Here is a 25,196-nt window from a genome sequence, read left to right as displayed (position 1 = left end):
CCCCTCCCTGCCCACAGCCTCGCCCCCACCCAGCTCCTCACCCAGAAGCTGACCTTGCCTAATGCAGAGAATCAGGACATAGGGCCACGCCACCCACCCACCCACACACACACACACACACACGCTTCCTGCCTCACCTCCCTGGGTGGGCAGCGTGCATAGCCCCCACGGCTTCACCACGCTCAGGGATTAGTCCTGTAGCCCTTCTTCCCCCTCAGCACTCCCAGCCGGCAGGGCACTGAGGCTGAGTACACCCCCCCACACACAGCATGGGTGCTTCTAACCCATCTCCTCTCCCCAGCTCAGGGCCTGAGCCTCTCTTTCCTAGACCACAGCAGTAGCTTCCTCCCCCAGCCAGGATGCCTCTGGCTGCCAGATACAGGATGGCCAACCAGTAGAGACTTAATCAAGTAACATGTGGAATACTGGCTCTTATTTACCTGTTGTGTGGACTTGGGCATTCTCTGTGCCCAAGTCACTGATTCTCTGTACAACCTTTTCCTCCTCTGTCTAAGACGATAACCTACAGGTGTTAATGTATAGTAATAATACACATGAGTTCTTTAATTTCCTGACAAGGTTCTCATGAGAAATTAAAGACTCCATACGTGTGACCTTCTTGGGGCAGCCCTCAGTAAGTGTTAACCACCGCTACTCCACAGTGGGCAGCCAGGGGGCGAGCGGCCCCGGCACTAGCTAAGTCAGCCGCCCAGTGACGGCAGAGCTCGGGGTCAGCCTGCCTTGATTCCTGGGGCTCTCCCCTGAAGTGTATGAGACGATGGCCATGGATCCCGGCAGCACATTCTCACAAGGCAAATAAGAGTCTTACTTCAATTTTCTCTTTTTATCAGGGAGTTTTTTCCTGGAAACCCCTTCCCCGGGGGGATTCCCTTGAGGTCCACCGTCTAATTAGGGTCACAGGCTCATATCTAGTCGCAAAGGAGGCTGGGAAGGCAGGTGTCCAATAGTTTCAGCCCTTGACCTGGAGAATGGTTTCTGCCAGCAAGGAGAAGGAAGGCTGCCATTCTGGTTCCTGCCCTTGATCTTTTTCTTCTCCCGTCCACCAGCCATCCTGCCTCCAGAGTGCTCTATGTAATCTCAGATGTGGTTGTGTTGTCCCTGCTTAAAAAATTTTAATAATCGCCCTCAGGATAGAGGCGACAGTCCTCGGTGTGGTGTATGGGATGTCTCCCACTGTGTGATCACGGCTTTGCTTCCGCCACCAGCCAGTTCACACTTCTCATCATTCTCTCACACTGGGATGCCCTTCCCACACCCCCCACACCCCACCCCCGCCCTCCTAAATCTGCCTCACAATACTAAACTCCTGCTCATTCCTCTGGACACAAGCCGCTCTTCAGAACTTCTTTGGCCTCCTTGTTTACCTGTGAGGCCGCATATCCACCGTGGTGCCAGACCAGAGGGGCTCAATCAGTGTTTGACAAGGAGAGGAAGGAAGAGAGGACTAGGATGACACCCTGGGTCCCACCGGCCTCTTACCCCTCCCATGGTACCCACTACTAGAGTCGCCCAGTGAAGCCTCCTGGAGCATGACATCTTGTCCCAGGCCATCGGCGAAGGTTGCATGAGAGACCACACTCTCTTATTGGAAGATCTGAACATTTTGGCTTTTCCCTTTGGGGCAACTCCCTCACCCTGTGGACTATTTTCCTGTAGTCAATGAGACATGCCAAGTATTTTTTAAGAGCTATAGTGCTGCAGTCTGGTTGGGGGGAGCATTTTCCATTTGTCTTTTGAGTGTCATCACATTGGATTTGGCCCATCTCTCCAGCCTGACGCAAGGTCCTAGGTCTCTTTGACCTTTGACCCTGGCACCATTCTTTATCCCCCTCAATCCTGGTTACACCCTCATGTGATAAGCCTGTCATCTGTGGCTTCATCTCCTTCACTACTAAATCATTAAACAGGGCAGGACATTCTGCTGAAACCTCCCTCCATCTGACCTCAATCTTTTCCAAAATCAACACCCTTTGGGTGTGGCCATTCACCCCTGGAGAGGCTGAGTAGGGACAAAGCCTGGCTCAAGGTAACCTCGGGGAGACGGGAAAGTGAGAAAAACCTGCCTCAGTCAAGTCTGAGGGAGGGGAGGAGGGGAACCAGATGGATACCGGGAAGCTCAACATGGCTGCAGAGTTGCATCCTCCCCCTCTCTGAGGCAGGCATTCCTCCTGCCCTTTCCTCTGCCTTTGTTTCTCCTTTTTACTGCCTGACTTCTATGAGTTACCTCATTTTTTAAATTCCTGAGAGAAGATCTGATTGGGCCAGCTCATCACTGTCCAATATGCAACACTCCTGTGGGCAAGATCTTACCACCAAGGTAGCTCACGGGCAGCTCATCTCCCCTACGTCCCACCAATAGATGGCCTCTGCGGACTCAAGTGTTCATTCCTGGGCCGACCCTTGGTGGCCGGAGAGGAGCAGGGTCCCAGACCATAACACCCAGCACTCACTAGCAAGGAGCTGCCCGAGGCCACTTTCCTCAGAAGAGGGAATGAAGATGGCAGGCACCTAGAGCTCCACCGACCAGTCTACCCTGTGAGAACAGGGGCTCCAGGCTTATAGGTTATGGGAGAGCTGGGATCTGGGAACGAGATATGACCCCAGAGCCGCCATTTGCGAGGGAGAAACCGGCTGTCATCAGAAGCAGGAAGTAGAGTTGGGCCAGTGGAGAGAACAGACAGGCAGCAGAGACTGCCCAGGCAGGCCAGCCTGACAGGCCCAGGGGAGCGGCCAGAGAGGACTCAGCCGCGGACGTCTGTGGCAGTCCTGGCAGGCCAGGCTGCACCGCACGGGCCTCACTGGGACAGGGGACGCAGTTGGCGGGTAAGGACAAGGCACTGACCCAACACTTGGATGGAATGGAGTTCCTACAAGGGCTCAGGGATAAGAGGGACCTCATGTGAGACCGGGTTCAAGGCAAGCCCCAGACTCTAGATCTGGGACTTTAGGTCATAGCAAGCCCCCAAACAAGACATAGCTGTGCTGCCTTATCCAGTTCTAGACCAATCGGCCTCCATCCATTTCCCAAAACCCCGGCTGGGATTTACTCCTGGATCAACCTTCCAGGTAGCTAGACATCTACCTGGCCTTAATTGTAAGGAGACGAAAGAAGCAAGGTCAGAGAAGGGCCAGGTCGTCCCAGCCCCCAGGTCTCCAGCTGGCACCACCCGGGTGACATGAAAGACTTTGGATGAAACAGATACATCCCTCCTCCCCATCCCTTCTGCCAACACCTCCTACTTCATAACCCATCCGAAATGAATATAAAGAGGCACCCGGGTGGCTCAGTTGGTTGAGCATCCAACTCTTAATTTCTGCTCAGGTCGTGATCTCAGGGTTCTGAGATTGAGCCCCTCATCAGGCTCACGCTAGGTGTGGAGCCTGCTTAAGATTCTCTCCCTCTCCCTCTGTCCCTCCCCGCCCTCTCCCTCTCAAAAAAAAAAAAAAAAAAAAGAACATGAAGGAATTTCACAAATCTTTCTGTAACAAAGTCAGGGCAGCTCCCAGTAGTGACACCTGGCCTTTCTACAGATTTGCAAACTGTGTCTTTAGCCACCCAAGCAAGGAGCCTACTTGGGCATGATACCTTCTGCCATAATCCGTCTTCTCTCCGGTTTTTAAATTCAGAGGCGTGACATTTGCCCCAGTTTCCTGATCCTCCCCAGCTTCCATGCTGACCCAGAATTGTGCAATGCACAGTTGTCTCCAGGCCTCCGGGTCATGACCGCAACTTACCAACAGGATATCAGCACAGCATTGATCACCCTGGGCCAGTTGCTCGGTGTTGTCTGAGTAATCAAGTTCAAAAGGGCAGTGATGGAATTAAACATGTGTGTGGGTTCTGGATCCTTCACCAGAGGGAAGGGCAGATTCAGCCTGGGGCAGCAGGAGGAGCTCTGCTTGCACTGGGGGTGGACAGCACAGGAGCCAATTTCTCACTCATTTTCTAAGATCAAGTCCAAACTCCTCAGCCTCGTATGCAGAAATGACTCTACTCTAGGCCAAGGATTTCCAATGTATTGCCACTGCACATTTTGAAACATGAATATAAGAACAGTGATAAGATTCCAGCCCCCTCCCCCCCAAAAAAAGATTCCCAAGAATGATCTCACGTGAAGGAGGGAAGGAGGCCCTGGGCTCAGAAAAAGCTACTGGCTTCAGCTGAAAGAGCTTGCTCATCGTTTGGCCTTAGGCATTGCTTCCTCCAAATGTGTGGGAAATTAGAGGGCTCCCTGGGCTTGAAGCAGGGGGCTCCGAGGTCCTGGGGCCGGGGGGGCACTGTGAGATTGGACCAGGGCATCTCATTCTCTCCTGGACCCTCAGCTTCTCCCCTGCACAAACTCTCCCTCAGCATGAAAGTTCTGACCATCTTAATAAACAAAGTAACTTCACCAACAGAAATAGTGAAATAAATTATAAAATGATTTAATATATATGAAATTTATATGCATCCATATACATCCATAAATTCTGGGGCACCTGGGTGGCTCAGTTAAGCGTCTGACTTCGGCTCAGGTCATAATCTTGGGATCCTGGGATCGAGCTCAGCATTGGATTTCCTACTCAGTGGAGAATCTGCTTGAGGATTCTCCTTCTGCCCCTCTCCACCCCAACATGCTCTCTCTCTCTCAAATAAATAAAATCTTAAAAAAAACCCATCCATATATTTATATTTAACATAAGACATCATTTTATTCTGCTGTTAAAATTAAGGCTGGAGTGGGGCGCCTGGGTGGCTCAGTCGTTAAGCGTCTGCCTTTGGCTCAGGTCATGATCCCAGGGTCCTGGGATCCAGTCCCACATCAGGCTCCCTGCTCAATGGGGAGCCTGCTTCTCCTGCTCCCTCTGCCATCCCCCTCCTCCCCCACCCTGCTTGTGCTCTCTGGCTCTCTCTCTCGGTCAAATAAATAAACAAAATCTTTTTTTAAAAAAATTGAGGCTGGAGTTTTAAGTAACATGTACTGGTTTTACAGAAGAAAATGCCAGATTACTAAACAAAAGCTAAAAACATTGGTTTAAGAGCATTGCGTTTTTACAAGTCCACATTAACGCTCGATTTCTTTTCCTTCAGTGAAGTCCTGCATTAATGTAATTGTCTAACTCGATTATTTGGTTTTAAATGTAATAGAAGTAGCTTTCACATTTGCCTGAACCCTCTGTCTGTCCCATCTTCCCTCCCGCCTGCCACCATCTGGTCCTGTTCCCTTCCCGGCCGAGCTTTTCTCCGGAGGGTCTGACTCCCTGCTTACCTCACCCCACCTCCCCTGTCTCCCATGCTTGGCAATCGGACCTTTGCGCCATCAGTGCAGGAAATGTTCCCCAAGGTCACAGTGGTCTCCGGGTTCTTCCAGGCCTATCTTACTCAATTTCCCCGTACTATCCTGTCTGATGCCGGGCGGCTCCCTGCTTCCCCCCGAGGTCTCCTCTTTGCCCTTGGTCATCTCTCATCCTAGCCTGTCCTCAGATGTCGGCATTCCCCAACTTTCTCTCCTGAGTGCCCTTTCTTCTCCCTTTCCGTGCAGACCCCTTCACTAATTCAGTTCCATTGATTAGATGATGACCGGCCCAAGGTCCAGATTGAAACCCCACCTATGCCCCTCCCCATGCCCATGCCCCTCCCCATGCCACCACCCCAGCCCCCTCCCTGAGGTTCATCTCTTTGGGTGGTTCCACCACCCAATCAGTAGTCTGGGTTAGAAATGTGGGGAATATTCCCCCTCCTTCCTTTCTCTTACCTTCCTCACTCAACCCATTCCCAAATCTTCTGAGCGCCTCCTCCTTAGGAGTTCTCAAACTCCCATCCTCCTCTCCACCCCCTTCTTAGTCCCGGGGTCATCTGGCCTCACCCAGGGCCCAGGTCTAGTCTCCTAACTGGTCTTCCTACTGGCTATCCCATGCCTGCCACCCCATCTCCACCCTTATCCCAACCCATCTCCCACACAGGAGTGATTTTTATAAAATGCAAATCTTTTGATATCAGTCCTCTTTTGGATCAAAGGATCCTCCTCACTTTGGGGAACAGATGGCCATCCCTGGCCCAGCCTGCGGCCCTCGTGTCTATGAAGCTGGCACCCACCTCTCCAGCTCCTGCCCTACCGGGTCCATCCTCCCCAACTCGGGCAGGTAATGGTACCTGAGCCTCCAGGTCTTATCCCCAAATCCTACAACTCTATAACCTGGGCTGGCCAAGGCCTCACTAACCTCTGGGAACAAAGGAGGTCACCCTGTTGATAATAACCCTGATTTTTCTGGTCCGTGTCTTACAAGAATTTGGCATCTTACCACCTCTACTCCAAACATTTCTGGGAGTCCCCAGGAGTGTCTCACTGATGTTCACATACAAGTCCAGTTGCCACCTAGTGGTCTGCTGGGCACTTGTGGAGGGTGGCATGTTGCCTTCTCAGCCTGCATTTCACCCTTCCTGAGTGTGTACTAGCCAAGCAGTTTGAATTGTCCTGCCTCATCTCAATTGTCAGGGGGGATCCTGATTGGCTCAAGCCAGGATTTCTCAACCTCAGCACTGTGGGACATTTGGGGCTGGCCGATTCTTTGTGGGGAGTGGGGGAATGGGGCTGCCCTGTGCGTTGTAGGATATTTAGCAGCGTCTCTGGCCTTTATCCACTAAATGCCAGTCACACACACTCACCCGTTGTGACAGCATGTCTTCAGGCATTGCCAAACGTCTCCTGGGGGGCAAAATTGCCCCTGGTTGAGAACCGCTGGTCTAAGCTAATTACATAATGTCATTCCCCTCCACAATTACTGGTTTGGATATATGACCTAAATTGGTCCGATGAAAATGAAGTTCAAGAACTGCGTTCAGTGTGCAGCGTTTCTGTTTTCTCACCTGCTTGACGTAGCTTAGGACTGGAGGCCGCCATCTTGCAAACGCAAGGGGAGCCAGCTTTAGGACGAAGCCAGTCTCGTAGAAATAAAACAGAGGAGAAAAGAAATCAAGTCTTGAGTGACATCCTTGGACCTCTAGATTAAACTGCCTGAAGCTCAATACGTTGCTGGACATCTCCAGATACTAAGCCTATGAATTCCCTTTATTGTTTATGTCGTTTATAATCCTGTTACTTGCAACTAAAACCATCATTGCTACATTGTCTGCTCAGGCCAGATCCACAGCCTAATCCAGGACCCTGCATCATCACTTTCCATTTCCTACTGGGCTCTGATCTCCTCCCTGAGCATGGCTCCTGTAGGCAGTACTTCCCAATGGGCACTGAACCCTCAAGATGCAAGGCCATCAGCAAGTCCAGAGCAGAGAGAGAGAGAATCTCTCTCTCCCCTTTGTGTTATATTCTGGCAGAGGATCTCAGAGCTCATTGCTCTACCCACAAAATTGTTCAGTCCTTTTTTTTTTTTTTTAAGATTTTATTTATTCATTTGACGAAGAGAGACACAGTGAGAGAGGGAACACAAGTAGGAGAAGTGGGAGAGGGAGAAGCAGGCTCCCCGCCAAGCAGGGAGCCCGATGCGGGGCTCGATCCCAGGACCCTGGGACCATGACCTCAGCTGAAGGCAGACGCTTAACGACTGAGCCACCCAGGCACCCCAAAATTGTCAGTCTTCTTTTTTTTTTTCATTTATTTATTTGAGAGAGAGAGAATGAGAGAGAGCACATGAGAGGGGGGAGGGTCAGAAGGAGAAGCAGACTCCCTGCTGAGCAGGGGGCCCGATGCGGGACTCGATCCAGGGACTCCAGGATCATGACCTGAGCCGAAGGCAGTCGCTTAACCAACTGAGCCACCCAGGCGCCCCCAAAATTGTCAGTCTTAATGAAATGGATATTTTGCTTTTATTAGCATTGTAGCTCTCTCCCAAGGGCAAGATATGAGTTCATGGGACATGGCCAACAACATATTTAAGTGGTAAATAGCACCCCATACTAGACCTTCTTAGCCTCTCCAAGGCCAACCAGGAGTTTTCTAATCTTAGAGCACATTCCTTCCCAGGAGGTCTCTGAGTCTCTCCCTGAAAAACGCTTTAATTTATTAGACCAATATTGGTGTATCAATTAGCCTGTGCCCATTTAGCCTGCAGTAAGGAGCCATCCCCAAACGTCAGGGGCTTGCAGCAACAGGAATTTGCACATTTTCAATATTATATTTGTAAAATAAACGTAACGGTTCTATACGTAAATTCATTCAAGATTCATAACCCACCCTTTCATATAATGGTTTCTCCATTCCACAGTTCTTTTTTTAAATTCATCCATTGATCAGTTGGGTTCCATGACCAGGTAGTCTTTCAGGAAATACTTAAGGGAGCCAGTGTCTCGGCATATTTTCATCTTTGTGAATGACTGTTGCCTTCGGACTTGAGTGACGGTTTGCCTGAGCGAGAACCTGTTGTGTCATACGTCTCTCAGAACTCTGTCGACAGTACTTCACTGACTTTTGCTCCTGAATGTTCCTGGGGTAAGCCTCAGGCCCACTAATACTGTTTTCGCCCTTGGGAGTGAACTGCTTTTTCTGCCTGTAATGCCTATATGATTCTTTCTTTAGCTTTGATACTTAATTACTTCACTGGGATGTGTTCTTTCCAGAACATGATGTGCCCTTTCAAACTGTACATTCAGATCTCCCTTCATTGGACAGTTTTCTTTTCTTTTTGATTTGACTTTTCTTCTACTCCATTTATTCTGTCTACTTCTACTGAAACAACAATGGCATATATGCTGTAGTGCTTTGGTCTATCTTGAAACGCTACCTATTTTTTCTATCTGTTCTCCAATTCATTTTATGAGATTTTTCTCATACTTATCTACTATGCATCTTACTCTGCTTTTAAAAAAATCTGCCCTATTTTTCTGATCGCCAATAAGGTTTTTGTCTTTATCCTACATTTCTGGTTTTTGATCTTTATCAGCACACTTTTGATCTCTCTCTGTTGTCTTAATATTGCTTCTTCAATCTCTTTGCTCTGAGCTCTTCCATTTCTCCTTGAAGAGTTCATATTCTCATTAATTTCTTTGCGATCATGGATAGAATATTTTTCCCAAGTGTTCCTCTGTTTCCTGAAGTAATTCTTTTTCTGAAATACATTCTTCATCAGCTCCTTACTTGTTTTATGTCTTTTCTCCTTTCTCTGGTGTAAAGGAGTTCTTGATGATGCCTTTCTGTTTCTTATTCATCTTTGGAGGAAGTGTTATCTAGGCCAGCATTTTTCTTGAGGATTATGTTGGGGAGGTATGGGGAGTGCGCCAGGACAGCTAGCAGCCTGGGTGTAGGCATGACTTCTTCACCAAGAGCGCCATGTCCTCTGTCCGGGATCACAACATCCCTGCTTCCTGTGACCCTCAGATTCCCTCATCCCACCTTGAGATGCACAACAAATCTTTTGGCAGTTCCCTCTTCTTTGAATGTCCTTCTTACTGTGTTTCTATTTTCTAAAATAATTTTCAAAATTAGCTGTACTTAAGTAATGGGTGCTCAGAGTAGAAAATTCAAAAATTCATACAGGGCAAAAAGGAGAAGGAAAAAAAAAAAAACACCCATGATCTCACTGCCCAGAATTTAATACACTAACCAGGGGTTTCCAAGGCTCCATTTCAGACAGTCCCCCTCAAAAACAGTTCTCATTGTTTTAATCTTTGCCAACCTGATAAATGAACCTTACCATTTTTCTATTTTAGATTTATTTGATTGGTATTAAAGCTTTCATATGTTTATTGGTCATTGTATTTTTACTTTGTGAATCTTTATCTTCTTGTCTTTCCCTGATTTTCTCTTAATATGTTCATATTTTCTTAATGATGTATGCAGACTCTCTGATTTTAAGGATTTTGTTATATATGATATAAATATTTCTCTAGTTTATCATTTGCTTTGTATTCATCTACAAAATCATGTTGAGCACCTACTATGCACCAGACGCCTTGTTAGATATAGCAAAATCATCAGTGAATAAAAGATTTTTAAAAATGCCCTCATGAAGCTTATACTCTTAAGCAGGAGCCCATAAACTTTTTCCGTAAAAGAACCAGATAATAGATACTTACAGCCAACAGGCAAATTCCACATAGATACTTATGTGAAAGAGAGAAAACTCTCACTCCTCTCCACCCTACTTCAGTTGCTGGGGCAGTGGGCATAGTTTGTGCTGGTGGCTGTCCACTGCACACATTCTTGGGAGGAGGGACAGCAATCCCAAGGAGGAGGGGGAGCAGCTGCAGTGGTCAGTTTCACTCTCTGCCCCAGTGATAACCAAAACCCAACAAAACCCAACTTTGTTCTTCCAGGACATCCTGGCCATCCTAGAGCAGCTGGTTAGCGGGGAGGCTGCTTGCTGAGTTGCTGTCTCCTGGACTGAGATTCCACCACTGGATGCTGGGCAGTTGCCAAAAGCACATAGGTGACCACCAGAGGGTCCTGGGAGGCTGGGAGGTAGGACAGAGGAGGCAGACACTGAGAGCTGAGGGGAAAACAAAGGTGCAGGAGAGTGCTCCAACTGGGTCTCCATAGCTTATAGTACTAACCCATACAGACACAGGCTGTGGGCTGGGTTTGACCCACATGCTGTAGTCTGCAACCCCTGCTTTAGAAGAGTGAGACGTATAATACAATACATGCATAGATACATACATACAAGGTCAGATTATTGAGATACTACAGAAAAATATATCTATAAAGCAGGAAGGAGGGACAAAGAGTGCAGGTAGGGAGATAGGAATTGTAACTCTAAACAAGGAAAACCTCACTGAGAAAAGGCCATCAGAAGAAGACCTTGAAGGAAGTGAGGGAGCCAAGCCATTCAGGTGTCTTAGGAAAGAGGTTCTGGGCAGGAGGGAACAGCATGTGCAAAGGCCCTGAGGCAAGAGGGTGCCTGGTGTGCTCGAGAACAACAAAAAGGCCAGCTCAGTTGGAATGGAGTAAGCAAGGAAGGAAGGAGAAGCTTGTAGGAGATGAGGACAGAGAGGTAACAGGGCAGATCATGTAGGGCAGGAGTTATCTACTCTGTCCACGCATTAGGACCCCCGGGAGCCTTCCTACACTCCCAGAGATTGCCATTTAATTGATCCAGTTCCAGGCATCTCTACTTCTTTTAAAGTTTCCAAATGATTCTAATGTGAAGCCGGAGTGAAGAACCAATGATGTTGAGCTGTGGAAGCTGTTGTGAGGACATAGGCTTCTTTTCTAAGATGTGTGAGAGCATGGAATGGGGTCAGGATGATTCTGACGGAGCAGTGGTGTGATCTGAGTAAGCTGGGGAGGGAGAGAGACGTTTGGGATTCACAGTGGATATATAAGTGAAGATCTTGAATGGGCAGGTGAACACACTAGTCTGGGGTCCAGAAGAGAAGAAGAGAAGCCCAGGCTGGGGACGTAACTTTGCTAATCATCAGAACATACATAGTCCTCAAAGCCATAATATTGAATGAGATAACCAAGGGAAGAACTGTGGGCAGAGAAGAGAAGAAATCCGAGGAATGAGTCCTGAGCCTCTCAGCATTTTATTTATGATGATTTCCTAGAGAAGGTCTTAAATTTGTACATGGTTAAATCTATGGGTTTTGACTTTGATGTCGTATTTTAAAGTTCTTTCTCACCCAAAGATTATATAGCGATTCCTCTGTAGTTCTTTCATGATTTAACTTTTTCACATTTAATGATGCCCAAATCTTTATTCCACCACACCGTATCCCAACCAAAGGAACCAGAATTCCTTAGAGAAATGGCTGATTCCAAGTCTGGGGTGGAGAAAGTACAAAATGAGCCTGGAACATCTTGTTGTGCCAGAATGCAAAGAAGGTCTCAAAAACCGATAGGACAGGTCAAAGGGCAGGGGACCCACTGGCCAAATCAGAAACAATTTGAGCTTCAAAATGAATAATGTCAGTAAATGGTGATGGCCCAGTGAGTAACAGAATCCATGAGTCCACACTGACAGGAAAGAAGGAGAGAAGGAAGAGGACAGAGAGAAGAGAGGGAGAGAAAGCTTTGGCTTACCCAAAAATGCCAACTAACAAAGAACGGTAGAGTTAGAAAATCACCATCTTATGGCAACCCTGGTAACAATTAATTTAGGTAAAAATGGATAACAGATACTTACACAGCCTCAAAGTATCCAACTCCCTATAGATTTTGTATTAATCTCACACACACACACGCACACACACACAAATAGAGTAACTTCACAGTGGAGAAATCTGTTAAACACTACCTAACCAAGTGATCGATCAAAGTTGACATCAACAATGATAGAAAAAAACTAAAATTGTGTACCTCCCAAAGTGATGCACTGAGGACCCAGTGTGTTCTACAAAATGCAGAACCTGATTCTAATCATGAAGAAATACTAGACATACATAAATGGAGGGAGATTCTTTGAAACTACCGGCCTGTATATTTCAAAAAAATACTAGTAACATGAAAAACAAAGAAACACTAAGGAATTATGCCAGGTTAAATGGAACTAAAGACATGAAAAGTAAATGTGGTGAATGAACCTAGATTGGGTCCTGGATGGAACAGGGGAATGCCTGTAAGGGTTATTTACTGGGAAACCTGGCAAAATTTGAATATGGACTAAGTATTAGATTACAAATATTGTATCAATGTTAATTATTTTTTTAAAGATTTATTTATTTATTTGAGAGAGAGACAGAGAGAGCATGAGCAGGGAGAGGAACAGAAGGAGAGGGAGACAGAAAATCCTCAAGCAGGCTCCCCGCTGAGCACAGAGCCCCACATAGGGGCTGCATCTAAGGTCCCTGAGATCATGACCTGAGCCAAAATCAAGGGTCGGACGCTTAGCCAACTGAGCCACACAGGCGCCCCTCAATCTTAAATATTTTTTTTTTGTAGTTTTTAATTTTATTATGTTATGTTAGTCACCATACAATACATCATTAGTTTTTGATGTAGTGATCCACGATCCATTGTTTTCGTATAACACCCAGTACTCCATGCAGTACGTGCCCTCCTTAGTACCCATCACTGGGCTAACCAATCCCCCTTCCCCCTTCCCCTCTAAAACCCTGTTTGTTTCTCAGAGTCCATAGTCTCTCATGGTTCATCTCTCCCTCCAATTCCCCGCCCCCCTCATTTTTCCCTTCCTTCTCCTAGTGTCCTCCATGCTATTCCTTATGTTCCACAAATAAGTGAAACCATATGATAATTGACTTTCTCTGCTTGACTATTTCACTTAGCATAATCTCCTCCAGTCCCATCCATGTTGATGTAAAAGTTGGGTATTCATCCTTTCTGATGGCTGAGTAATATTCCATTGTATATATGGACCACATCTTCTTTATCCATTTGTCTGTTGAAGGGCATCTCGGCTCTTTCCACAGTTTGGCTATTGCGGACATTGCTGCTATGAACATTGGGATGCATATGGCCCTTCTTTTCACTACGTCTGTGTCTTTGGGGTAAATACCCAGTAGTGCAATTGCTGGGTCATAGGGTAGCTCTATTTTTAAATTTTTGAGGAACCTCCACACTGTTTTCCAAAGTGGCTGTACCAACTTACATTCCCACCAACAGTGTAAAAGGGTTCCCCTTTCTCCACAACCTCTCCAACATTTGTTGTTTCTTTCCCTGTCCATTTTTGCCATTCTAACTGGTGTAAGATGGTATCTCAGTGTGGTTTTGATTTGGATTTCCCTGATGACTAATGATGATGAACATTTTTTCATGTGTCTGGTAGCCATTTGTATGTCTTCTTCAGAGAAGTGTCTGTTCATCTCTTCTGCCCACTTTTTGACTTGATTATTTGTTTTTTGGGTGTTGAGTTTGAGAAGTTCTTTATAGATCTTGGATACCAGCCCTTTATCTGTAGTGTCATTTGCAAATATCTTTTCCCATTCTGTGGGTTGCCTCTTTGTTTTGTTGACTGTTTCCTTTGCTGTGCAGAAGCTTTTTATCTTGATGAAGTCCCAAAAGTTCATTTTTGCTTTTGTTTCACTAGCTTTTGGAGATGTATCTTGAAAGAAGTTGCTGTGGCCGATGTCAAAGAGGTTATTGCCTATGTTCTCCTCTAGGATTTTGATGGATTCCTGTCTCACATTGAGGTCCTTCATCCACTTTGCATTTATCTTTGTGAATGGTGTTAGAGAATGGTCGAGTTTCATTCTTCTGCATGTGGCTGTCCAATTTTCCCAGCACCATTTATTGAAGAGACTGTCTTTTTTCCATTGCATGTTTTTTCCTGCTTTGTCAAAGATTATTTGACCATAGAGTTGAGGGTCCATATCTGGGTTCTCTATTCTGTTCCATTGGTCTATATGTCTGTTTTTGTGCCAGTACCATGCTGTCTTGGTGATCACTGCTTTGTAATATAGCTTGAAATCGGGCAACGTGATGCCCCCAGCTTTGTTTTTCTTTTTCAACATCTCCTTGGCGATTTGGGGTCCTTTCTGATTCCATACAAATTTTAGGATTGTTTGTTCCAGCACTTTGAAAAATGTCATTGGAATTTTGATCGGGATGGCATTGAAGGTATAGGTTGCTCTGGGTAGCATAGACATTTTAACAATGTTTATTCTTCCGATCCATGAGCATGGAATATTTTTCCATCTTTTTGTGCCTTCTTCAATTTCTTTCATGAGTGTTTTGTAGTTCCTAGAGTATAGATCCTTTACCTCTTTGGTTAGGTTTATTCCGAGGTATCTTATGGTTTTTGGTGCTATTGTAAATGGAATTGTTTCTTTAATTTCTCTTTCTACAGTTGCATTGTTAGTGTATAAGAAAGCAACTGATTTCTGTGCATTGATTTTGTATCCTGCCACATTACTGAATTGCTGGATGAGTTCTAGTAACTTGGGGGTGGAGTCTTTTGGGTTTTCCACATAAAGTATCATGTCATCTGCGAAAAGAGAGAGTTTGACTTCTTCTTTGCCAATTTGAATACCTTTCATTTCTTTTTGTTGTCTGATTGCTGTTGCTAGGACTTCTATTACTATGTTGAACAATAGTGGCGAGAGTGGGCATCCTTGACGTGTTCCTGCTCTTAAGGGAGAGGCTCTCAGCTTTTCCCCATTGAGGATGATATTTGCTGTGGGTTTTTCATAGATGGATTTTATGAGCTTGAGGAATGTTCCCTCTATCCCTATACTCTGAAGAGTTTTAATCAGGAAAGGATGTTGTATTTTGTCAAATGCTTTTTCTGCATCAATTGAGAGGACCATATCGTTCTTCTCCCTCCTCTTATTAATGTGTTCTATCACATTGATTGATTTGCGAATGTTGAACTACCCTTGCATCCTGGGGATAAATCCCACTTGGTCGTGGTGGATGATCCTTTTAATGTATTGTTGGATCCTATTAGCTAGGATTTTGTTGAGGATTTTGGAATCCATATTCATCAGGGATATCGGTCTGAAATTCTCCTTTTTGATGGGGTCTTTGCCTGGTTTGGGGATTAAGGTAATGCTGGCCTCATAGAATGAGTTTGGAAGTTTTCCTTCTGTTTCTATTTTTTGAAACAGCTTCAGTAGAATAGGTATTATTTCTTCTTTGAATGTTTGGTAGAATTCCCCAGGGAATCCATCAGGCCCTGGACTCTTGTTTTTTGGGAGGTTTTTGATCACTGCTTCAATCTCTTACTGGTTATTGGCCTTTTCAGGTTGTCAATTTCTTCCTGTTTCAGTCTTGGCAGCTTATAGGTTTCCAGGAAGGCCTCCATTTCATCCAGATTGCTCAGTTTATTGGCATATAGTTGTTGATAATAATTGTTTCTATTTCCTTGGTGTTAGTCGTGATCTCTCCCTTGTCATTCATAATTTTATTAATTTGGGTCCTTTCTCTCTTCTTTTGGATAAGTCTGGCCAGTGGTTTATCAATCTTATTAATTCTTTCAAAGAACCAACTTCTAGTTTCATTGATCTGATCTACTGTGTTTGTGGTTTCTAATTCATTGATTTCTGCTCTAATTTTAATTATTTCTCTTCTAATGCGTGGCTTAGGCATCGTTTGTTGCTTTTTCTCTAGTTCTTTAAGGTGTAGAGTTAGTTGGTGAATTGGGGATTTTTCTATTTTTTTGAGTGAGGCTTGGATGGCTATGTATTTCCCCCTTAGGACCACCTTTGCAGTATCCCATAGGTTTTGGACCGATGTGTTTTCATTCTCATTGATTTCCATGAATTGTTTAAGTTCTTCTTTGATTTCTTGGTTGACCCAAACATTCTTGAGCAGAGTGGTCTTTAGCTTCCAAGTATTTGAATTTCTGCCAATTTTTTTTTTTTTTTTTTTGTGATTGAGTTCCAGTTTTAGAGCATTGTGGTCTGAGAATATGCAGGGAATAATCTCAATCTTTTGGTATCGGTTGAGACCTGATCTGTGACCCAGTATATGGTCTATTCTGGAGAAAGTTCCATGTGCGCTTGAGAAGAATGAGTATTCTGTTGTTTTAGGGTGGAATGTTCTGTAAATATCTATGAGGTCCCTCTGGTCCAATGTATCATTCAAAGCTCTTGTTTCCTTGTTGATTTTCTGCTTAGATGATCTGTCCATTGCTGAGAGTGGAGTATTGAGGTCTCCTACAATTAACGTATTGTTATCAATATGACTCTTTATTTTGGTTAACAGTTGGCTTATGTAGATGGCTGCTCCCATGTTGGGGGCATAGATATTTACAATTGTTAGATCTTCTTGTTGGATAGACCCTTTAAGAATGATATAGTGTCCTTCTGTGTCTCTTATTACAGACTTTAGTTTAAAATCTAATTTGTCTGATATAAGAATTGCTACCCCAGCTTTCTTTTGAGGTCCGCTGGCATGGAAGATGGATCTCCATCCCTTCACTTTCAGTCTGGATGTATCTTTAGGTTCAAAATGAGTCTCTTGTAGACAGCATATGGATGGGTCCTGTCTTTTTATCCAATCTGCAACCCTGTGCCATTTTATGGGAGCGTTTAGGCCATTCAGGTTGAGAGTGATTATTGAAAGATATGAATTAATTGTCATCATGTTGCCTGTGAAGACGTTGTTTTTATAGATTGTCCCTGTAAATTTCTGTTGTAGATCGCTCTTGGGGTCTTTCTCCTTTTATAGAACACCCCTTAATGTTTCTTGCAGGGCCGGCTTAGTGGTCACATATTCTTTCAACTTCTGCCAGTCGTGGAAGCTCTGCATCTCTCCATCCATTCTAAATGAAAGCCTTGCCAGATAAAGTATTCTTGGCTGCATGTTCTTCTCATTTAGTACCCTGAATATGTCTTGCCTTAAATATTTTTAATTTGATCATTGCATTGTGGTTACAGAAAAGAATGGCCTTGTTCTTTGGAGAATCTCACAGAAGTATTTAAGGAAAAACAGTCCATGTTACCTGAATCTTACTCTCAATTGTTAGAGGAGAAACAAAACAAAACAAAACTACAGTTTCCACAGTTAGGAAACAGAAAAAGCCCGGGTTTGAATGTATATACTATATTGATATGTAGAATAAAACCATTGTTCAATGTTAACTGTTGGTGAATCATGATAAAGGATATGATGGAATTTATTATATTATTCATACACCTTTTCTGAAAGTTTGATATCTTCTCATAACAAAAAGTCAAAAACAGAAATATACAAATTAGGAGCTGAGATTTGTTTTTCTGTGCGTTTTGAGAAAAGAATCTAAGCCATTATTTATTGACTGGTCTTTGAAATACCTCTGTAATCAATAACAAATTCTCACATACACTGGGATCTGTTCCCGCCAACCTAGTCTGTCCCATGAATCCATCTGTTTTTATGTACCAGGAAATCTGTTTCAATTGTCAGAGTCTTTAATTATATTTAATATCTGGTAGGGCAAGTCCATCCACCTTGCTCTTCTTCAAAATTTTCCTTTCCACACTTCTAGTCCTCCAGAGAAATTTGCAATCATTTTGTTGAGATTTCCTTAAGAAAACAAATCTCATTGAAATTTGGATCAATGTGTTCATTTGTAGATGATTTGGAAAAACTGAAAACTTATATTTTGTTTCTTCTTAGGAGACTGTTTGTCTCTCTCCTTTTGTTGGTCTCATTTTGAGTTTTTCTGTAAAGACTTTTTGTTTTCTATACATAAATCTTTCCCATCTCTTGTTAAGTTCATTCCCATGAATTTCGTTGCTGTTGTAAATGTAATATATTTCCGTGATGTGTACTAACGGCTTGCTCATTATTGTAGGAAAGGTCTTGGTTTTTACATCTATATTTCGATAGTTTGTGACTGCTTCCCTACTAAACTCATTTGTTAGCTCTATGACTTTTTCCATTGATTTTTTTGAGATGTTCAAATTACAAAAAACCATATCCCCTGAAAATGACGATGATAATATTTCCTCCTTGGGAATATTTGTGACCCTTATTTTATCTTCTTGTTTAATTCCATTGCTAGAACTTCTGCAACATTATAAGTAATAATGGATAGATAGAGACATCCTTATCTTGTTCCTGAACTTAATTGGGATATCACTAATGTTTTTACAGTTAATTATGATGTTGCTTTGGTTCGAGAGAGATTATCTTTGTAATGTGAAAGGAGTGTTCCTCAGTTCTTGCTTTATTTATAAAAACATCACCTGGAATGAATGGCAATGTCTTGGAATTTTTCTAAAACTCTCATTTACTGAGCTCTGATTACATGCCAAGCTCTACGCCAAGAGTTTGTAGTCCTTATGTAACCCACACATGACCCTGACTTTAGACATTATTTTCCAAACTGGAAGACAGGGGAAATGTCCAAAAGTCCACAGTTAAGAATGAAAAGGATAGGATTGTACTCAGGCTTTCTGTCTTTAAAAAGTTAAGCTCTTAAAACAGTGATAATGTGGTTTTTCACTTCGATCTATCAACATAATTAATCGTATTAAGCAATTTCCTGCTATTGAACAACATTTGCATTGCTGGCATTGGCCCTGCTTGTATATAGTGAATTGTTATTTTACACATACGGCTGCATTCAATTTTCTAATATTTTGTGCCTGTATCTGTGAAATTGGGCTGCAGTTCCTCGTTTGTCCATCGGTCTGGTTGGCTTTTGTGTCATGCGGGCAACACTCGTTCAGTAAAGTGAGTTGGGACACTGCCCCTCTATTTGACATTACCAACCCTACTTAAACACCACTGAGGTGATCTGTTCCCTGAAGGTCGGAAAGAATTCACCTCTGAAACTCTGAACCGGTCTGGACTTAATACTTTCTTTGACAGTTTTGTTCAGCGTCGTCTGGGATGATTCATCTAATTCAGGCTTTCTACTACTTCTTCGGTCAAATTTGGTAATGTGTCTTTCCCCAGAAAACTCTCCACTTCATTGAGATTTGCAAGTTTATTAGCATAAAGTTATAAAACCCATTTATTTCTATTTTTCGTTCACTCCCTATCATTTCTCACGTCTGCAGTCTCATATTTTCTTCTTCTTGATTAAGCTTGCCGATGGTTTCTCGAAGTCATTGGTCTTTGTAAAGAGCCACACTCTGGATGTATTTATCACTTTACATTTCCTATTTTCTAACCCATTAATTTCTGGGGGTTTTCATGATTAGCTTCTCCTTGTTTCCTTGGGTTGTGTTGGTGATGGTGGTGGTTTGCTTTTCTCTTTTTCTGGCGGTCTGGAGAGAAATGCCTGGCTCATTTATTTTTCTGTGTTGTTATCATTAGCATTCTGTTCTATACTGCCTGTTATTGATGTTTGTCTTCCCTCTCAGATCCAAGAGTGACTTAGGAAAGTGATTTTTAATTTCCCAAGTGGTTCAGTGTTTTGTTCTTTGCTTCTCCTTTGGTTTTTAATTTCTAGTTTTCTTGAATTCCCGTCAGAGAATGTGACCTGTACAATTTGTACATTTTAGAAGCTATTGATAATGTCTTTATGACCTGGCATAAGAATACTCTTTTAAAATATTCTCAACAGCGATTGAAGGGAATTTCTATCCTCTGTAGAATTCTCTGAGATGACCCTGAGAAAGCTGGAAGGATGGAAGGCCATGTGACTTTAAACTGTCCCCATGGGCCAGTCAAACCCAGCTTTCTCAACACCAGAAAGACAGAAAAGAGGCTGAAGGTGGGGTCCCGCGGATGGCAAAGGCACAGAAGGGAACGGGGAGATCACCCCACCCTGTCGTACTGTCCATCTTGAGGTGGCCTGGAAGCTCTCCCTTAGGACACCCGTGGCGGGCAGTATGCAGGGGCACGGGGACCCCTCTAGGAGCATTGTTTGGCTGCCTGGGGTCCCAATTTTATCTGTTTTTTAAACAGGAAAAGGCAAAGGGGCCCAGTAGCACCTCAGGGTGTCATCTGAAGCAGTTAGCCTTGCCAAGAACAGGCCAGCTCCTCACTGGCCCTGTTCTGCCAAGTGTGACATTAGAGCTGGGGGACGAGGAGGAGTCATTTAGTTTCGACACAAACTCAGAAGAGAACCAAATTATTGTTGGCTCCGTTTGCGTTGAAAAAGACAAAGTGCAGGAACATGCTTCCAGAAATCAAAACTTGCGCGTGTGTGGCCAGCATGGAACTCTCATTAATCTCAGACGAGCACATCCCAGCCTGTTCCAAACCGTGGCCCACACGCCGCCACCTGGCTCCTCGTCCACGTCTGCGCCTCTCTGGGACCAGCCACCTGCCCTTTCTTTGCGCTCCGAATCCTTCTCCCCACCTCTCTCTTTTTCTGTCCCTCATCCCGGGCCCCTCCTCTGTCTTCTCCATACTAGCTTACGCCAAAAGGTCTAGTCCCTTTGGTGACGCCCTCTTCCCAGACTGAGCCCTGGGCCTTTCTTCTGCCTCTGGTTCACAGGATGGCCTCAGGGGCTCCTTTACCTCTGTCTCTCATTGTTGTCCCTTCACACTTTATTCAGCAAGAGACGGTATTCAGTCCCCCAGCCCTTAGGTTGAACACTGGAACATTGTTTTTTTTTCTCTCTCACTTTCGGATCATAAAAATTGCTTGACGTCCCAAAACTGACTCAGTTCGGTAATTGAAAGTGTTCAAGCCTGTGTGGTAATAAAATCCTCAATCTTGATCTTGATTTTCTCTCCTACCTCAGCCAGGCCAGGCCCCTGCCTTGCGGGGTGAGGGGTCTAAAGCGAGGGGTGGGAGGGGCATGGAGCATAAGTCTTTGCCTCTCTCTCACTGCCTGGCATTTCTCTACCTCCCCCAATTAATAGCTGTGGCATCTGCCCCTGCAGGGCTGGCGGGGGGGGGGGGGGGGTGGAGAGGGAGAAGAAGGAAGCAGGCAGGCGAGTTCTTCCCTGACAGGTAATGCTAGTGCTGTGATTTAAAGATGAGTTTCTTAGGGTGCATTTTCATGGAATCTTCAGAGGCCCCTCAGGGAACATCTGGCTGCCCTTCCTGTGAAGGGGGAGAAGCGTCTTCTCCCATGGCCCCTTCCCACTTTCCCTGTCACTGGCAAGGTCCTCTTGAGCACGATTTTTTAACAGCTCTGGGCCGGTTGATGAATTCTCCGTCTCCCGCCCACGAGAAACAGGTGCCCCCAGGCCAGGCCTGGGTGGAAAGGAGAAACCCAGGCTCCCTCTGCCCTGCCACCTCACCTGAGAACCACAGCCTCTTAGGCAGGTGTCGGACCCCAATCCACTTTGTCCCCTAACACAGGCCATGCAGACCAAGGTCTCCCAGGGGCCTGTTCAGTGGCCGTGAGGCAAGGGGAGACTGAGTCTCACTCACACTCACACTCTGCAAAGGGACCCTCCCTCTCCAATCCTCTCTACCCCCGCAGCCTGGTCCTCCCACAGTGCCATATGCCCCTGGTCTGGGTATAGGGCCCAAGAATCCCAGAACCAGTTTTTTTTACTAAGTCCTTTGTAACTTCCACATATGCCCTCAAACAGCGGTTCACAACTTGGGTACACATTGAAATCACTTGAGGTGTTTTAAAAAGAGTAATCCCCGGGGCACCTGGGTGGCTCAGTCATTAAGTGTCTGCCTTCAGCTCAGGTCATGATCCCAGGGTCCTGGGATCGAGCCCCACATCGGGCTCCCTGCTCAGCCAGGAGCCTGCTTCTCCCTCTTCCACTTCTCCTGCTTGTGTTCACTCCCGCGCTATCAAATAAATAAATGAAATCTTAAAAAAAAAAAAAGAGTAATTCCTGGGCCGCAGCCCCCAGATTCTCATGTTATTGGCCTGCTCTGTGGCCTGGGCATTGGAATTTTTGAAAACTCCACAGACGATTCCAGTGAGCAACCAAGAATGAGAACCTGTGTGTCAGCCCAGTGTTTCTCAAACTTAGCTGTGCTGATGAAGCATCCGGGTGTCATAATGCCGCAGGCTCTCATTCAGCAGGCCGGGCACAGGGTTGAGAGCCTGCATTTTTAACAAGCTCCCAAACAATGCGGATATGTCGGATCCAAGGACTGCTATGAGGCCAAAGGGCTAGAATATCTATGTGACTTGGTGAAACTCGGCTTTATTTTTTTTTTAAATAGACTTCATTTTTTTTTTAGAGAATTTTGGGTTCACAGCAAAACTGAGTAGAAGGTACAAAGATTCCCACTCTATCCCCTGCCCTCACACATGCACAGCCCCCTCCACTATTAACATCCCTCACCATCTGTGCAAGGGTACCTTAGGGTTCGAGCTTGGTCGTGTTGGCTGCATGGATTCTGACAAATGTATAATGTAAGTGCGGACATGTGTCCACTACTCTGGTATCCTACAGAGTCTTGCCACTGCCTTGTAAATCCTCTATGCTCCACCTACTCATCCCTCCCTACCTGAGGGTTTACCTCAAACCACTTAAAACTGATTTCTTTTTTTTTTTAAGATTTTATCCATTTATTTGACAGAGAGAGACACAGCGAGAGAGGAAACACAAGCAGGGGGAGTGGGAGAGGGAGAAGCAGGCTTCCCGCTGAGCAGGGAGCCCAATGCGGGGCTCGATCCCAGGATCCTGGGATCATGACCTGAGCCGAAGGCAGACGCTCAACGACTGAGCCACCCAGGCGCCCCTTAAAACTGATTTCTAACATCTTCTTCCATATTGATGATTTTTACAACCCTAAGAAGTCATCTTCCTAAACAAAGAAGGCAGTACTGACTCTATAACCGAGTTTCCCAAATCAGCACTATTATTTGGGGGCAGATGGTCTCTGTGCTGGGACCTGTCCTGTGCAGCGTAGGACGCTTACCAGCACCCCAATTTTTACTCACTGGCTGCCGGTAGCAATCCCTCCACCAAGCTGTGACAATCAAAAATTTCTCCAGACATTACCAAACATTCCCAGGGGGCCAAAATCACCCCCAGTCCAGAACCACTGATTTATAGCAACACAAAGAACGTGTTGGAATTTAAAAATTTTTGTATTTAAAATTTCATTCGTGTATGCGTTTACTCTTGAGCCAATATGATTATGTGCCAAATGGAGTTTCAGTAGTGAGGATACAAAGGTGAACAAACCAAATGCTTATATAATAATATAACATCAAGCTGTGATGATGATGTGCAGACAAATAAATGAAAAAATAAATAAAGCAGGACAAGGGAATACTGATGACACAGAGCGGGGGCCAGCCAGCAGGGAAAATCCCATCATGAGGAGGCAAGGAAAGCCTCCTTGAGGAGGTGACTTTTGAGCTTTCAGGAAAATGAAGCAAAGATGAGTCAGGTAAATACCGGTGAGGGCAGAGGCCAGGTTGTTCCAACCTAAGGGAGAAGTTGATGCAAAGGCCCAGAGGTGAGAGTGTGATTTAATCCCAGAACAAAATCTTAGGCTGGGCTGAGGATGAAGTATTTGTGCTCCTTTCTTCCCCAGCAGACTGTGAAAAGAGGAGGGTCTTCGGAGGTGATTCTGCCCTGTTCGGGTGAAACCTCAGGGGTCTCCACTTTCCCCCTTTACTGTTACACCTGTGTTATTAAATTTGTCTATAGCTTTTCTTAGTGTCCTTAATCTGTCAAATACAAGGATTCATGTGTTTAAAATCCTCACTAATACCGTGGATTTGTGCATTTCTTCTTTTGTTTATAGTAGTTTCTGTTTTCTGTTTTTTAATGAGCTGTTATTTGGTTATAAAAGTTTATAATGTTATCTTTATTGTAGACTGACATTTTGATCAATATAAAATAACACTCTTATTTGCATTTTCCCTTAAATTCTACTTCATATACTTCTAATATTGCTACTTCTGCTTCTTTTTTGTTTGCATTTCTTGAGTAAAATAATTTCCCACTCATTTATTTTTCACCCTTCTCTAATGCTGTACGTTTCTGATAAACAGAATGTACTTTGATATTTTTTTACACAATGTATAAGTTTTCATCATACATTAAATAATGTATGTAACTACACTGAAGTTACATGAGACATTTAGGGCACTTTTATTTCCTTCTTGGCCTCCCCCTCGTCCTAAATTTTTGCTGGAATAATTATATATTTGGGATTTATACTTCTATTCCTTAAAGAATTAACCATGTTCCAAAACATAACCACGGAACATAACCATGTTCCAAACAATGATTCCGACATTATTCCTTACTGGCTTCATTACTCATAGTTGTTTCTTTTGTACCACTCCTTTCATTTTTAGGTTCTTTATTTTGACTCATTTCTCAGTTGATTGGTGAACCTTTTGGGGCATTGTTTTTCAGTCAGATTACGTGAGTCCTTACATGTCTAAGAATATCTTTCTTTTGACCCATATGTGAATGACGTCTTAGCTATGTACAGAATTCTTCACAACTGTTGCTTCTGAAAATTCTACAGAAATTGTTTTGTTCTCTTCTAGAATTTAGAGTTACATAAACGTAAGTATAGTCTAGGACAAGTCAATTTTTTCTGCCTTTGTGTTTCTACCCTACCTATATCCTGAAAGTGTTATTCTTTTATCCTTGGAACTTGAGATTTTATAAAGCTGTAGGTATGCATGGGTCCCTTTATTTTAATTTTTCCCCTTAAATCTCATGGCTCACATCTTCCTTCACATCAGAGAAATTTTCTTCTATTACTTCTTTGATTGTAGAAATAGTAGATTACAGAAAATAATTAACAAAATCTTTAACTAGAACCTTTCCTTTTGGAATTTTTTTTTGTTCAGTTTGACTGAAATACAATTGACATACAACATTGTGTAAGTTTAAAGTGTACAGCATAATGACTTGATTTGCATATAGCGTGAAATGGTTACCACAGTAAGTTTAGTTAACTTCCATCACCTCGTACAGTTACAAGAAAAGAGAGAGAGAGAGAAAATGTTTTTTTCTTGTGATGAGAACTTTTAAGATCCACTCTCTTCGCAACTTTTAAAT

Source organism: Neomonachus schauinslandi, chromosome 10 (assembly GCF_002201575.2).
Source record: "Neomonachus schauinslandi chromosome 10, ASM220157v2, whole genome shotgun sequence".
Taxonomy (NCBI): domain Eukaryota; kingdom Metazoa; phylum Chordata; class Mammalia; order Carnivora; family Phocidae; genus Neomonachus; species Neomonachus schauinslandi.
The sequence above is the reverse complement of the archived record's forward strand: the minus strand, read 5'-3'. Positions refer to the sequence as shown.